Here is a 17,350-nt window from a genome sequence, read left to right as displayed (position 1 = left end):
GAAAAGGGAACACTCTTGCACTGCTGGTGGGAATGTGAATCGGTACAGCCACTATGGAGAACAGTATGGAGGTTCCTTAAAAAACTACAAATAGAACTACCATATGACCCAGCAATGCTACTACTGGACATATACCCTGAGAAAACCATAATTCAAAAAGAGTCATGTACCAAAATGTTCATTGGAGCTCTATTTACTATAGCCCGGAGATGGAAACAACCTAAGTGCCCATCATCGGATGAATGGATAAAGAAGATGTGGCACATATATACAATGGAATATTACTCAGTCATAAAAAGAAACTAAATTGAGCTATTTGTAATGAGGTGGATAGACCTGGAGTCTGTCATACAGAGTGAAGTAAGTCAGAAAGAGAGAGACAAATACCATATGCTAACACATATATATGGAATTTAAGAATAAAACAATGTCATGAAGAACCTAGGGTAGGACAGGAATAAAGACACAGACCTACTAGAGAACGGACTTGAGGATATAGGGAGGGGGAAGGGTGAGCTGTGACAAAGCGAGAGAGAGGCATGGACATATATACACTAACAAACGTAAGGTAGATAGCTATTGGGAAGCAGCCACATAGCACAGGGATATCAGCTTGGTGCTTTGTGACCGCCTGGAGGGGTGGGATAGGGAGGGTGGGAGAGAGGGAGACGCAAGAGGGAAGAGATATGGGAACATATGCATATGTATAACTGATTCACTTTGTTATAAAGCAGAAACTAACACACCATTGTAAAGCAATTATACCCCAATAAAGATGTTAAAAAAAAAAAAAAGACTAAAAGACAACCCTCAGAATGGGAGAAAATATTTGCAAATGAAGCAACTGACAAAGGATTAATCTCCAAAATTTATAAGCAGCTCATGCAGCTCAGTAACATAAAAACAAACAACCCAATCCAAAAATGGGCAGAAGACCTAAATAGACATTCTCCAAAGAAGATATACAGACTGCCAACAAACACATGAAAGAATGCTCAACATCATTAATCATTAGAGAAATGCAAATCAAAACTACAATGAGATATCATCTCACACCAGTCAGAATGGCCGTCATCAAAAAATCTAGAAACAATAAATGCTGGAGAGGGTGTGGAGAAAAGGGAACACTCTTGCACTGCTGGTGGGACTGTGAATCGGTACAGCCACTATGGAGAACAGTATGGAGGTTCCTTAAAAAACTACAAATAGAACTACCATATGACCCAGCAATGCTACTACTGGGCATATACCCTGAAAAAACCATAATTCAAAAAGAGTCATGTACCAAAATGTTCATTGCAGCTCTATTTACTATAGCCCGGAGATGGAAACAACCTAAGTGTCCATCATCAGATGAATGGGTAAAGAAGATGTGTCACATATATACAATGGAATATTACTCAGCCATAAAAAGAAATGAAATTGAGCTATTTGTAATGAGGTGGATAGACCTAGAATCTGTCATACAGAGTGAAGTAAGTCAGAAAGAGAAAGACAAATTCCATATGCTAACACATACATATGGAATTTAAGAAAAAAACAATGTCATGAAGAACCTAGGGGTAGGACAGGAATAAAGACACAGACCTACTAGAGAATGGACTTGAGGATATGGGGGGGGGGAAGGGTAGACTGTGACAAAGCGAGAGAGTGCCATGGACATATATACACTACCAAACGTAAAATAGATAGCTGGTGGGAAGCAGCCACATAGCATGGCGAAACCAGCTCCGTGCTTTGTGATCACCTGGAGGGATGGGATGGGGAGGGTGGGAGGGAGGGAGACACAAGAGGGAAGAAATGTGGGAACATATGTGTATGTATAACTGATTCACTTTGATGTAAAGCAGAAACTAACACACCATGGTAAAGCAATTATACTCCAATAAAGATGTAAAAAAGAAAAGAAAATACTATTGCAGAGGATGTGGAACAACTGGAATTACACATTGTGAACTGGTTAAAATACTTTGGAAAATGAGTAGTCTCTACCTATTAAAATCAAATAGTTGCTTAACCTATGACCCATTAATTTTACTCCTAGGTATGTTCCCAAGGAGAAAATGAGGGCATAAGTCTACCAAAGGACATGTTCAAGAAGGTACATGGCAACTTTATTTATTATAGCCCAAATCTGGAAACAACCCAAATGTCCATCAACAGGAAGATGGGGAAATAAATTGTGTTTTAATCTCTCAGTGGAATGTTACCTACTCAGCAATAGAAAGAGGTAAACTCTTGATCCATGGAATAGCATGGATAAATCTCACAGACATAATGATGAAAGAAAAAAGACAGACACAGCAGAGTATATATTGTTTGATTCCATTAATGTGACATTTAAGAATAGGCAAAACAAATCTAGGGTGACAGAAATCATAATATGGGTTATCACTTGGCAGAAGGCAGTTATTGACTGTGAAGCAACACAGGTAGGACTCTTAGTTGCTGCAGGTGATTGTATTTTGAACTAGGCTGAGATTACATGATTGTATTGACATGTACATATTCATTGAGCTGTACACTTAAATCTGTGCAGTTGGTGTATTATACCTCAATGAAAATAATAACTAAATGCAAAAAGATAATATTTTGGATTAGGTCAAACATGTTATGATCTGAATTGGTCCTTAGGGCATTCTTTATTATGTTCCAAAGCCACCAATCAGAACAGCTTAGGCAGAAGCATCAGTCTGCCCTTTTGCTTGGGATAGCATAAATCAAATGAGTATATACCCTGCTAAAAACAATGACCAAGGTAAAGAAGTATTTCTGTATTATTTCCCCTGAAAATGGAGGACTGAACATATTCATTCAGCAGCAAGGCAGGCTTCAATCAATTACCATCAAAATACTGTATGATTTCAGGTCTTTTCCAAGAAGCGGACTTCAACTGGTCAAAGATGGTCTCTGTAGATTTGCAGTTATAACATGAAGCGCTACCACTTAGGGATGTTATAGAAGGCTGATTTTAATATTTCATGCAAGACCTAAATACCAAAAAATAAACTTTTGTGAAATTTGGCATTAGCATGGTTTTGGAGTCAGGAGACCTGTAGTCTAAACTTCATTTTGATATTAAAACCAACTACATAATCTTCAAAGAGTTATACCTTCTTTGAGCAATTTTGCTCTCCTGCAAAATGCAGAAATATTTTTCTTTTTCCTAAACAGCAGAATTATTCATCCAAATTATTTTTTAATAGAAAAGTATAAATTAAGATCTGTTCGTGTTGATGGTGAGGTGGCATTATGGCCAAAGCTCTGTCCTTCTGTTCTCCCATTTTTGTCCTCCGTGATTCCCTGAGAGCCAAGGAAAACAGTTGGAAAAGCACTGGAAGTAGATAATATCTAGCTCTGGCATTGGAAGATGAAAGGGAAATCTCAAAGGCATTGCTAAGATATGCTCGCTTATCACTTTGAATTTTAGTCAGTGATTCTGTTTTAGCCACTGTGCTCAGAAGAGGCAATATTATTCCTTTTCATGTTCATAGAGATCCCTGGTTACAGCATGCCTTCTACTTTAAGCCTCACAGGAGACACTGCACAGGAAGAGGAAGCCTATAATGGAAGATGAAATTGGTCTTAGAAGTCTTCCATTTTCCTACCCTTCTACTTCCTTGCACTCTCCTCTAGAACTTTCTCTACCACCCTCTCATAATGCCCTTGGCCCTTCAGTCACTGCCCTCTGGAGCAACGTATATTCCCTCTCAAAGATCTAATTCGTTTTGGGCTATAAAATCTTGCTAACAATGTTAACTCCGATACCAGGAATAAGGGAAGAAAAAAAGGATGATAGAATGGAAGGAATTATAGAAGCAGTCATCCTTGATTTTGGCTTTGCTGTGTGGTCTTGGCAAAGACAATATATTTCTCTGAGCCACTTACATCATTTGCCAAATGGCAATAATAAACTCCTTGTAGAATGCTATATGGAATAAAGTAAGTCTCTATGAAGTGCTTAATATACCTGGCACATAGAGTTTATTACAAAAAATTTTATATTAAAGAGAATATCAAACCATCTGAGTCATGGTTTTCTGACACCATGGCAGAATAATTTGATGGGGACTGGAGGTTTGCCAGTAGACCCCTTAATCGTAAGGACACCTCAGTCTTTGGTGTTGCTAGGGGAACATGACTTATAAATGCCAGATTGTCATCAAGCAGCTTTACCTAAAACTCCAATGAAAAACATGACGGTGGACATGAACTTCAAGGGCATGATCAACTTCAGTGATTCGGGTCGATCGTTTAATCTTGCCTCAGTTCAAGTATTCTGGGAGCATGGAAGTGTAGACCACTCTCACCTGCAGAATTATTCTTCAGGGATTCTCAAAATCCATTACCAATTCCTACTCCTTAGGACCTAGTAAGGGAGAAGTCAATGCAGATTTTATTTCCTTGAGTTCATCCTTTCACTGTCATTTAGATGGACTGAAGGAAGCAGCACAAACTCATGAGTAGACATGACAGGTAACTGGATTCAGACAATTGCAAGCTCTGCAAGGAGAACTTGGACAAAGTAAACAATTTCTCTTAGCCTCAGATTCCACATAAGTTAAGTGGAGATAATAATGTTTCATATCTAATCTTGAAGATTAAATAATAATTGGCACATGGTAATGGTTCACCAAATGTCAGTACTTAATTTTCAAAGACAAAGAACTGGCCTAAAATCTGGATGTCTGGGATATACTTTTGCTTTTTTCATACATTAGGTAAGGTTACTTACCCTTTTTCACTTTGGTTTCTTTGCCTATTAAACAGAAAGTGGGGGAGGTTGGATTAAATGACCTCAAATATCCTTTTTTAACTCTAAGATTTTGAGTTCATCAAAACCAAGGATGCTTCCATGCTTTAGAAAAACAATTCTTCAGTCTCTGCTCTACCTAGAATCTTCTCATTTGAGATAGGCATCTGAATATGACCTTAGAGAACAGAAGACATATATGCCAGATGTAATGAATGCCTCAGTAAATCAATTCAGTACTCAACAAATATATCCTTGTCATCTAACATACAACTGGGCATCTAAGTCACTTACCTAGCAAGCCATTATGCTTGATAAAGTCGGGGATGTAAAGATTGTTTCTAGAGGGAAAATGGGTCTACAGCTGGAAAATTGCAAGCAAATAATCTTGAAAGATAAGATAGTGAAGTAGTCATATGGGGAAGTCAAAGATCAAAAAAACAAAAGAGCACCTAGTGCGACTGATAAAAAAAGGCTGTAGATGTGTCCAGGACAAAGTGGGTAATCTTTAAGAACTCAGGGACAATAGGGGCAATGTCAAAAGACATATAGGTGACAGAGAACACTAGTATCAGTAAGAGCCTACTGCCTAGCAGGCATTTTCACATTCTTGATTTCAGAACAATTCAATTTTAGTAGGAGGAATCTGTGGATCAATAAGACGATGTGACTTGCCTGCAGAAATGCAGCTAGTAAGTGGTTGAGCTAGAATTTTAACTCAGGCCTGTCTACCTATAAAACCCATGAATTGTCATTCATATTGTATTCATACTTTAAGTATTCCTTCCTTCCTTCATTCCACAGCGCCAGACAATAGGATTAGCGTGGTAAACGAGGCAGGCACTAACCCAGGCTCCCAGAGCTTACTGTCTGGTAGAAAAGAGAGCTAAAATTAAATAAATAAATATAAGTCATTTTGGTAAATTGTAATTTAATAAGTTTATAAGTTATCATGTATAATATAATAAAAATGTGTATAGAGAATTATGGTAAATTCTATAAAGGAAACAAGCAGGCTGTTGTGATAAAGCATAAAAGGTGTTGTGAGCAGAACTTACTCTAGAAAGAGGGACCATATGCAGGGATCCCACCCATGGGCATACATCCAGAGAAAACTCTACTTTGAAAAGATACATGCACCCCAATGTTCACAGCAGCACTATTTACAATAGCCAAGACATGGAAGCAACCTAAGTGTCCTTCAACAGATGAATGGCTAAAGAAGATGTGGCATATATATATATACACACACACATACATACACAATGGAATATTACTCATCCATAAAAAAGAATGAAATAATGCCATTTGCGGCAACATGGACGGACCTAGAGATTATCATACTAAGCGAATTAAGCCAGACAAAGACAAATATCATATGATATCACTTATATGTGGAATCTAAAAATATATATACACAAATGAACTTATGTAAAAACAGAAATAGACTCACAAACATAAAAAACAAACATGGGTACCAAAGGGGAAGTGGGGGGGAGGGATAAATTAGGAATTTTGGATTAACATATACACAATACTATATATAAAATAGATAAACAACAAGGGCCTACTATATAGCACAGGGGACTATATTCAATATCTTGTAATAACCTATAAGGGAAAAGAATCTGAAAAAGAATATATATATACCTGAATCACTTAGCTGTACACCTGAAACTAACACAACATTGTAAATCAACTATACCTCAATAAAAAATAAGAAAGGGGTAGCATACGTGTCCTTTTGGTGGAGGTGAGATCAAAGTGCAAAGCTGAAGGATGAAGAAAAACCAGCCATACAAAGAACAGGGATAAGAACATGAACACCATGCTTTTTTGCTACAAAACAAGCAAGGTAAGATCAGCTGCATCAAAATTCTACAATGCATTATGATGCAGGTAGCTTGAAGGCATTTGAAAAAGAGATTATATAAAACTGCACAGGTGTCTGGTTAGTGGAGTTATGCTAAATCAGTTCCTTTGTTTTGTTTTTTTCTTTTGTTCTTGCCTTCATTCATTCATTCTTATTTTTATTCACTTTTTTCTTTTCAAGATTTTTTTAAAATTTCAGTTTACTTAGTTGAAAAAAATTTTTAAATGCTAAATCTTTTATCTTATCTTCATGAATATGTTGGACATAATCCCCCATGACCTACCAGCAAAAAATAAGGTTGAATTGACACTAAGATGTCATAATATTTAAGTGGAAATTTAAGTGGTTAAGTATCCATGCTAAAACTTGTTGATGGCTCTGGAATCCAGAGCAGAGCTGTGGGACTCAAACTTCAGTCCCGTTTTGTTGAACATTTTCATCCAAACATTGCACAGAATCACATAAAATGTGTTTAACAAATCACGGTTGGATGGATAGATTACAGTGGTGACAGAAACAAAATTCAAATGCCTTAAGTTGTTATACTCTGTGTAAACCAAAATAATAAGAATAAAATTGAAAATATGAGAATTCCTATATTTACATTAAAATGATCAATATTACAAATGCAGATGTAGAGAGATTGAGGGCAGTTCCTGTGAGTTCTGGGAGTCAATGTTGTCATAAGCTTAAACAAGCCAACTGTTCCAAAAGACTCCTAAATGAAACCTTGACCAGTGACACTTCTGTAATCTGCCCTGGTCAGAGCCCACTGTGCTCAGTTATGAGCCCCTCCCTTGAAGAGCAATGTGGAAAAAGTAGAATTGGTCCAGAGGAGAGTTGCTTTGGCCCCAGCCATTCAATTATATTAATCCATTTCTGCTTTGTTCATGTATACCTCTGTTCCTTTTCATTGTAATGTTCTGCCTCCTGAATTTTGTATGTTGGATTCCTTTTGGAATCTAGGTTTAAAAGTAAATGCAACTTCTTCAGAGAGCTTCTACTATCAAAAACTAGCCACCTAGCTCCCTGCACTCTTACTCACCCAGTCATCCTTTATCACGTTACCCTATTTTATTTCCTTCATTTACATTTACCTCTCGGAAATTATCTTTTTATTTGTTTAGGTGTGTGAAATTGAAGACTCTAATTTCCACTAGAAATGGAAGGATGAGGGCAGGGCTTTGGTTATCTTGCCTTTTCCTAGGCTACCACATGGAAGGGCTCAAAATAAATTTGTTTGAAAATGAATCATGTCAAGAAACTGCTAAATTTAAACTGGACTAAAGGACTATAGCAGAGTTGCCTGCAAATATATGAAGCACCATCAAGGGAAATAAAGAGACCTGTGGTGTAGAACTTACACCAGAGACACACTAGGATCAGTAAGTAGAATGTAAGAGTCTCTTTTGGTTCAAAATGAGGAGGAGCGTCCTGCTAATTTGACTGATCTGAACAACAGTATAAGCAGCATGAAGTCGTGAGAGTCACATTATATATAAAAAACCAGAAACTGCCTAGTTGTACATTGAAGAAATTGCACCACATGGCCTTGGATAAGTCAGAGGCTGAACTAACTGATGTCTAAAGCTATCTTTAGCTGGAAGCGTTTCTACATCTGTAACACCAGTAAAGATCCAGAGACACTTTTGGATCATTGAACCAAGGAGGAACTCCAGCTGCGGAAAAGAGCTTAGAGCAAAGCTTAGAACAGAGCAGAGCTCAATTCTCTTATGAGATTTATTTTTATTGTTCTCTTATGTTACCAGGTTCACAAGCATAGAGGAGAAAAACAAAACAAAACAAAACAGGCTGGGGAGGGGAATCTCATTTACGAGACCAAGATTCCAACATTTCGTTGAGCAAAGAGCCTAATTATTAATTAATAAGACAATTTCCCTAAGACATATTACATACCAGATTGGCTGTGTTAATGAGGATGTTTTGCATCTAATTTAATGCACCGCAATGAGCATTTTTAATCACAAAAAGGACAAACCTTCTCTATCTAATCAAAGCTCTTGTTAGTGACAAACTTCTGGTAAATAATTCCTCATTCCTAAATGGAAGACACGTACACCACAAAAATCTCTCCCTGGGGAAGTTAAGACTTTCAAGTGTGCATTTAACATGACGCACCTCCTGAGAAAATTCTCTGAGGACTCTATATTTCCATCTTCCACTGACTTCCAACGCTGGCCTAACAGTGCTCATCAATCGGAGTCATCAGCCTGGACTGGCCCCAGCTGGTTACTATATTGTTTGCATAGAAACCTGGGTTTTGGGTGCTTCCAAAGCATCCTCTATTGAATATGTCTCCAAGTAACACTCTATACCCATCCCTCCCACTCAGCATTAAAATCAGTTAATCATCATTCTCACCTGAGAATTTCAAAACATCAGGGTCTACCCCAAGGCATTAATTTTCATCCTCCTCCATCCCAATGAATTGACAAATCACTTGTATCTGATGTCAACCTCTCAGCTAATAACAGAGACATACAACCCATGAGGCTCCAAAAACTCAACCATCTGGTCTACCCACTATAAGCCCATCAGTAATGACATACTTAGAAATGTGAGGTGCAAAATCAGTAAATTGGAAGGCTAATTAGAGTTCCTCTGCTCCTCCCTCCAATTTACCTTCTTTTGGCACACATAGGTAGACTTCCCCTAAAACATTTCTTCTTGGGCACAAGAGTAGAAATTATGAAAATATTATAAGAAGCATACTTATCATTTCCCGTGAGCACAGCAAATGACCACTTTACATGGTAGAGAAGAGGGACAGTGTATCATGTAGGGGGTGGGCTATAGAGTCATACAGACCGAGGTTCAAATTCCAGCTCTGCTGCTTACCTGTTGTGAGAATTTGGACAAATTACTCAGTTTCATGAAGCATCAAAGTCCTCACCTACAAAAACAGGATAATAATAGGCCTGCCTGGGGCATTGGTTGAGAATAGTACAGGAGTTAATGAATAGCAAGCATTGAGTAAAGTGCCTGGTACATAGTAACCAGTCATTACTGGCTATTATTATTATTTTTATAACAAATTATTAATAATGTTAGCAGCAGGGCAGAGAGAGAGGCTGGTGTCTATTTCTAGTGTTGCATGTTGGGGTTGCTATAAATCCAGAGACTCTGTGACAGTATCTGTGCCCTCCTTTTCATTGTAATGTCACCAGTATAGCTGTTTTTTTTTTTTATTGTCTCACCTGGACCACGCCCTTTTAACGTGGCTTCCACCTTCAATCTCTTCCAATTTATCATCCAACTCCTTCTTTTCAACACTACAACTACTTCCTTAACGACATCTTTGATTATTTAACACTTGCATCTATGATAGTTTCTAAGGGTCCTCTAAAGTCTAGACCCAAACTACTACTAGCTTCACAACTTCCATCAAAAGTTTAAAGAAGCAATATCAAGATGCAGCCTAGTTGGTGGCAAAGGTAAGAAGCCATGGAGAGAAGGAAGGATATTCCACTTGGGGCTGAAAGGGTGAGAGTTTTGCTTTCCCCTTCTCTCCTCCATGGGATGGGACAATGACTAATGAAGAAAGCAGTACTTCCATCATCAATAAAAACTTCATTTCACTTTTATTTCATTTTTAAAAAGAGATTCCTGGGCTTCCCTGGTGGCGCAGTGGTTGAGAGTCTGCCTGCCGATGCAGGGGATGCAGGTTCGTGCCCCGGTCCGGGAAGATCCCACAAGCCGCGGAGCAGCTGGGCCCGTGAGCCATGGCCGCTGAGCCTGCGCGTCCAGAGCCTGTGCTCCGCAACGGGAGAGGCCACAACAGTGAGAGGCCTGCGTACCACAAAAAAAAAAAAAAAAAAAAAAAAAAGAGATTCCTAACACTGTTACCAATTTATGTGTCTTAAATGTTTCACATGCCAAATACTATGACATTCAAAAAGAGACGATATCCAGAATATATTAGCAGCATTCTTTTTATTTAAAAAAATTTTAATTGTAGTGTTATTGCCTTTATTGTAGTTATTTTTTAATAGGAGTTTCTGAGTTAAAATGTTTCGTTTTTTTAATTAATTTTTTATTGGAGTATAGTTGATTTACAATGTTGTATTAGTTTCTGCTGTACAGCAAAGTGAGCCAGTTATACAAATACACATATACACTCTTTTTTAGGTTCTATTCCCATGTAGGTCATTACAGAGTATTGAACAGAGTTCCCTGTGCGATATGGTAGGTTTTCATTAGTTATCTATTTTATATATAGTAGTGTGTATATGTCATTCTAAATCTCCTAATTTATCCCTCCCTTCCCAGCAGCATCCTTTTTAGAAAAGCTTTGAAATTTGCTAAATATGACATGGTTTACCTTCTCCCTCAATGCTAAGATCTTTTTCCCCCACCTATCTACTATGTCACAAGGTCACTCCTTTCTTGGTGATCACAGGCAATACTTGGAAGTGACTATATGTTACTTTCATGTATTTTAAAAGATGACCTGTAATAATGATGTCTTAAGTATTGGGCAGGGGTGGTCCTCAGTGTTGGGGTGAACCACAGTGTTGGGCCAGCAAGCACTCCCCTCCTTACTTCCTGCAATGCAGTTCTAGTAAACAGCAAAGCCTTGCCTGAATCTGGAGTCTCAGAAGATAAGGGACTAGAAAGCTACAAGGTGACAGTGATTCTTCAGTTGGTATTCTCTCCACTTGACCATGAGGCCTGAGGCCTTCAATTTAATTCTGTGTGTGTCTGTTGAGAACTTCGCATGTACTCAACATTATACAAAGCTCAACTGCACTGGACAGGGCTTCACGATAATGTCATTTTTTTTCAGGCTCATTAGAACCTTCAACACCACCCTAGCTGTGAGTGAGAACAAGCAGCTATTGTCCATCACTAAAGTGATCTATATGAGGAAGCATGGTATTTTCTAAAATCAAACAGCTTGTCCCCCACCCCCGTGAAATGATTTCAATTATACCCTGAGGACCCACTCCTTCTGTCTTCTCCAAATAGGCAGTGGAGAGTGACTCACTGTGAAAACATTGACAAATACTCTATAAACAGCTTAGATAAGAAGACTCAGACCTCCATTTACAGAGACTGGTAAATGACTGAGGACAGAAAAGAAGTGTAGAGGCCAAGGAACAGGAGAGACAAGAGTGTAAGGATAAGATAGACATCCATCTTTAAGAGAAAAGATCACAAAGACCAGGAAGCTGCTTCACTGCAGATGAGCCCTCTGATTGCCCCCCAGGGGGGCACATTGACCAACAGCCATAAGCCAGTTACTCAGAAAATGTCCATTTTAAAATGATGTTCATCTGTGCCTCCAGCTGTTAACCCCAACCAACTCTTCTTCCATGAATAACCAAAAATATGATGGTCTGGACAAATGTGAATCCCCACCCATCCGTACAGAAAAACAAGGTGGGTTGTGAATCTTTCATTTGTAGGTGGTAACACTAACGAAAAGCCCACATCTTACCTCAAAACCAGGGGGGACTAGACACAATCAGCCTAAAATTTTCTGCTGCAAAGAGGTGGAAGGAACATATCGCCAAGTTACAGATAGATTAGTTCCATGTCATAGTTATTTACCATCATGGTGTAGATAACAGTCAACATCATAGGAAAATATTACTTCAAATGAGCCAATCCACTCAGTACCCAGGGCTGAAAGAGCTTAGGTGTCATGTTGAAGAAGGAAATTCCACTTCCTGTTTGTCTCTTAGCTCCAGGTATCCAAGTCTTCTTGAGGCATGGTGCATTGGTGTTCCTTCCCCTGCTTCCCACACTATGAAAAAAACAAAAAACCCCAAAAAACAAAACAAAAAAAAGCCCCCTCTGGGACTTATTTGGAAAAGAACTAAAAATCAGATCCATTCTCTTCAACTGAATGGAATCTGATCCATCAGAATTGGATTTACACCTAAGCTGAATGTAAGATTGTAAGTCACCTTGGACGCTATGGCAAGGGGGGGGGGGGGGCTCTGTGGGAAGATTCATGAGGAGATAGAAGAGGTGATACAAAGTGAAACTCTGGTGATGTGTCTTCACAGTCAGTCTGTGTGCATGTTATTGTCTAAAGACTGCAAGCCCTTTCTTTTTTGGTCACCTGCTGGTCATGTTAAGCCATATAAAGGAGCGATTTTCTTCTACCCCTTAAACATATAAACAAATCAAGGTACCCAGAGAAGAAATCAAGATACACTCTAATCTGTTTCCCAAAGCAAGTCAGAGACAGTGTTTCACTCTGGGTCGCTTCCTGAGAATGATGTCACTAAGCTGGGCTAAATAGTTGGTCCACAGGTCAAGTACAAATACAGAATGGAAATTAGAATGGGAAAAGCCCTAAGAAAGATAACTGTCAGCCTCTTGACCCCCAAGGAAATGAAGTGTTACTCTACCCATATGAAGCCCAGAAAGGTTAAGTGGCTTGGCCAAGGTCACAAGATTAGTATGTAGTAGGAAGTAGAATGGTAAGCAAATCTCGTCTTAATCTTCTCCCTCTTCTTAAGCTCTCTTTTGACCATTTCAAACAAAAATGTACAGAAATCAATAGTTCCAACATGTGTATTTTTCTCCAGTCTGTGTAAGAGAACAGGATGAAGTTTTAGCCTGAGAAGGAACAAAGTGAAGAGTGAAGAGCAGGAGCCTTAATGGATGCTCTAAGGTGACAAACTCCTTTCCCTAGAGCATCAGTGCAGTAAGAAGTGGTTAGCAGCCTAGAGGAGAAATTTGTTAAGAAAGAGATAGAATGAGATCATGTCTGAGAATAGTCTCTAAGAAAACAGTACAAAAGCCTGGTTTCTCAAGGGAATTTTATCCTTAAGCTTTGAGAGAAACAGCGTATTCTAGCAGCAATATTACAACGAGAGCAGTGGAGTCAGAGATCTGATGATGATGGTCATAGAGCAAACGGGTGTGTTTCGAATCATGAGGAGTGACAGAATCTCTCTTGATTAGCCCAATTTTCTTTTCTAAGAGTAGCCCAGATGGAGTACACATGCTGGTATTCTCCACTCAATTGTCACTCAGGCTATACTTAAATGCAAGTTACTGCTAGTAGAATAATAAGTTCTTACATTCATTATTGTGTTGTAGAATTTCTAAAATATTCCATTAGAATCATACAAAAGTAATGAAGTTGGGCAAACAGAAACTATTCAATTTTATTGGCAGATGTGTCCCAAGTCACATAATTAATTTAGTAATACACTGAACGACTGTTTATTGAGTACTTACTATGTGTCAGTCACTGTAACAGCTGGTGGGGATGTATCAGCTGAAAGAAGACGACCAAGTCCCTGCTCTCTCATTAGGCTCCAGTCTAGGAAGCAGATTAACCAATGAATGAATGAATCTATGGTAAATAGTCACAAGTGCTAGGTGGTTTAAAAATAAAAGACAGGGCTTCCCTGGTGGCACAGTGGTTGAGAGTCCGCCTGCCGACGCAGGGGACATGGGTTCGTGCCCCGGTCCGGGAAGATCCCACATGCCGTGGAGCGGCTGGGCCCATAAGCCATGGCCGCTGAGCCTGTGCATCCGGAGCCTGTGTTCTGCAACGGGAGAGGCCACAACAGTGAGAGGCCCGTGTACCGCAAAAAAACCCAAAAAAAACAACAAAAAAACCAGAAAAACAACAACAAAAAAATAAAAGATAAGTAGGATGATAAAAAGTAATAGTGGAGTACTATCTTAAGGTAGTGTAATAACAATAGGTCCCCCTCCCTGAAAAGGTGATACTTGAGCAGAGGTGGGTAGCTCTCAGGGAGGGGACCAGTCTTGGCAGAAGTACTGGCAGGTTCAAATGCCCCAAGCAGGACTGAGCATGTTTGGCCACACAGAGAGGGAAGGGAAAGAAGAAGAAATGAGTCAGGAGGCATGGAGTTTGGGAGATTCCATGGGGCCATGGAGGCATGGAAGATGTCTGGGTTTAATGAGTGAGGTGGAAGCCACAGCAGAATTATGAGCAAAGGAGTGACTTAGGTTTCTGTGTTCAGAATAACTAAAAGAGGGAACAAGACCAGTGAGAAGATTCAAATTCTGGACATCTTTTTCCTATACTTCTGGGTAGCAGAAGATCCCAGAATATCCAAGTTCAGCTTCCAGTGTTAGGTAGTTTTGTAGGTCCCTAGAGCTGACTTCTTACATCTGTTCTTCCCTCCCTGCTCAGACAGGTGAGGTGAACTCTCAAGATGAATTCTGGGTTGCCCAAACCAGGTAGGATCCTGTCTCATCTGATGTCCCCATCAAAGACTTGTACAGATGTGGTGAAATACAAAGAACATTCACTTAAGACAGGAGGTGTCAATGTATGTCACTGAAGTTAGTAGAACTTCCTAAAACAGATGAGTTATTTCTGTTTTTCTAAAATGGAACTTCTCACAACAGTGGAGCTAGATGGCCTGGGACAGTCTTTTCACTTCCCTGTGACTCTATTGGTTTCTATCCCACCGTTACTGATATCTCTAACTGAGAAATCCAGACACAATGTCTCATACTCTGTAAATGTTAATTTAAAAGAAACTTGAAAGTCACAGTTTGGGAGAAAATGTTTACAAAAGACACAGCTGATAAAGGACTCTTACCCAAAGTATACAAAGAACACTTAAAAATCAGCAGGAAGAAAACAACCCAATTAAAAAATGGGCCAAAGATCTTAACAGATACCTCACCAAAGAAGACATACAGATGTCAAATAAGCATATAAAAAGATGCTCTGCATCATATGTCATCAGGGAAATGCAGGCTGCTTCACACCTATTAGAATGGCCAAAACCCAGAACTCTGACAACACCAGATGCTGGTGAAGATGTGGAGCAACAGGAACTCTCATAATGGCTGGTGGGAGTGCAACATGCTGCAGCCACTTTGAAAGATGGTTTGGCAATTTCTAACAAAATGAATACTCTTACCATATGATCCAATAATTGTGCTCCTTGGTGTTTACCCCAAAGAGTTAAAACATATGTCCACAGAAAAACCTGCACATGGATGTTTATATCAGCTTTATTCATAATTGCCCAAACTTAGAAGCAATCTGGATGTCCTTCAGTAGGTGAGTGGATGAATAAACCCTGGTACATCCAGACAATGAAATATTATTCAGCGCTAAACAGAAATGAGTCAACATGCCATGAAAAGACATGGAAGAAATTTAAATGCATATTGATAAGTGAAAGAAGTCAGTCTGAGAAGGCCATATACTGCATGATTCCAACAATACGACATTCTGAAAAAGGCAAAAGGATATATGTGGAAAAAAATCAGTGGTTGCAAGGGACCAAGAGGAAGTGAAGGATGAGTAAGTGGAGCACAGAGGATTTTTAGGGAAGTGAAACTACTCTGTATGATACTATTAATGGTGGATACATGACATTATAAGTTTGACCAAACCCATAGAAGATCCAACATCTAGAGTGAATCCTAATGTAAACTGTGAATTTTGGGCCATTATGATGTGTCAATATAGGTTCATCAACTGTAAAAAATGTGTCACTCTGGTGGGGGATGTTAATAATAGGGGAGGCTATGTATGTGTGAGGGTAGTGGGGATATGGGAAATCTCTGTATCTTTCTTTCAGTGTTTCTGTGAACCTAAAACTGCTCTAAAACATAAAGTCTGTTAAAACATGGAAGCAACCTAATTGTTCATCAACAGAGGAATGATAAAGAAAATGTGGTACATATATATACAATGGAATATTACTCAGCCATAAAAAAGAATGAAATTGGGTCATTTGTAGAGATGTGGATGGACCGAGAGAGTGTCATACAGAGTGAAGTAAGTCAGAAAGAGAAAAACAAATATCGTATATTAATGCATACATGTGGAATCCAGAAAAATGGTATAGATGACCTTAATGGCCAAGCAGAAATAGAGACACAGACATAGAGAACAAATGTATGGATACCAAGGAGTAAAGGGGTGGGGTGGGAGGAGCTGGGAGATTGGGATTGACACATATACGCTATTGATACTATGTATAAAATAGACAACTGATGGGAACATACTGTATAGCACAAGGAACTCTACTTAATGTACTGTATTGTCCTAAATAGAGGGGATATATGTATATGTATGGCTGATTCATTTTGCTATGCAGTAGAAGCTAACACAACATTGTAAAACAACTATACTCCAATAAAAATTTAAAAAAAAAACAAAAAACCCCAGAAACTTCGTGAGAAAAAGAATAACCTTAATGCATCCACTTATTCTTTCACCATTTTCCCATGAGTGTTATTAGCATGCACCAAGCCCTGTGCGGTGCTGTAGGCAGTGGGGACGCAGCAATGAACAACACAGATGGGATCTCTCTCCTGGTGGAGGAAGGGAGAAATAGTGAACAAGTACACAAAAATTAAGATCATTTCAAATGCTATTAAGGAAAAAAAAATGAATAGGGCAACAAGACCATAAAACATTGTCTGAAGGACAAGGTGAAGCTGGCATTAGGGTGGGTTTTGGGCTCATACTGGAGTGCCAAGAAGAAAGTGGACTTGCAAAGACCTGCCATGATTGTTGCCAGTATGGTTGCCCTGAGTGGCCACACTCAGAGCCCCAGTGGTTATTTATCCCAGAGATAAAGCTGCCATGGACAGACATATAGAGGCTGATGGAACCACAAGTACCAAGTGAATAACAAAAATACTCAGGTAGTCCCCTTTTAAACAAGGCAAGGAGGGAAGTACAGTTTGTGGACATCAGCCTTCGGATGGAAGTCTCTGGACTGCCCTGACAG

Source organism: Stenella coeruleoalba, assembly GCF_951394435.1.
Source record: "Stenella coeruleoalba genome assembly, chromosome: 2".
Lineage (NCBI taxonomy): Eukaryota > Metazoa > Chordata > Mammalia > Artiodactyla > Delphinidae > Stenella > Stenella coeruleoalba.
Note: the sequence above shows the minus strand (reverse complement) of the source record.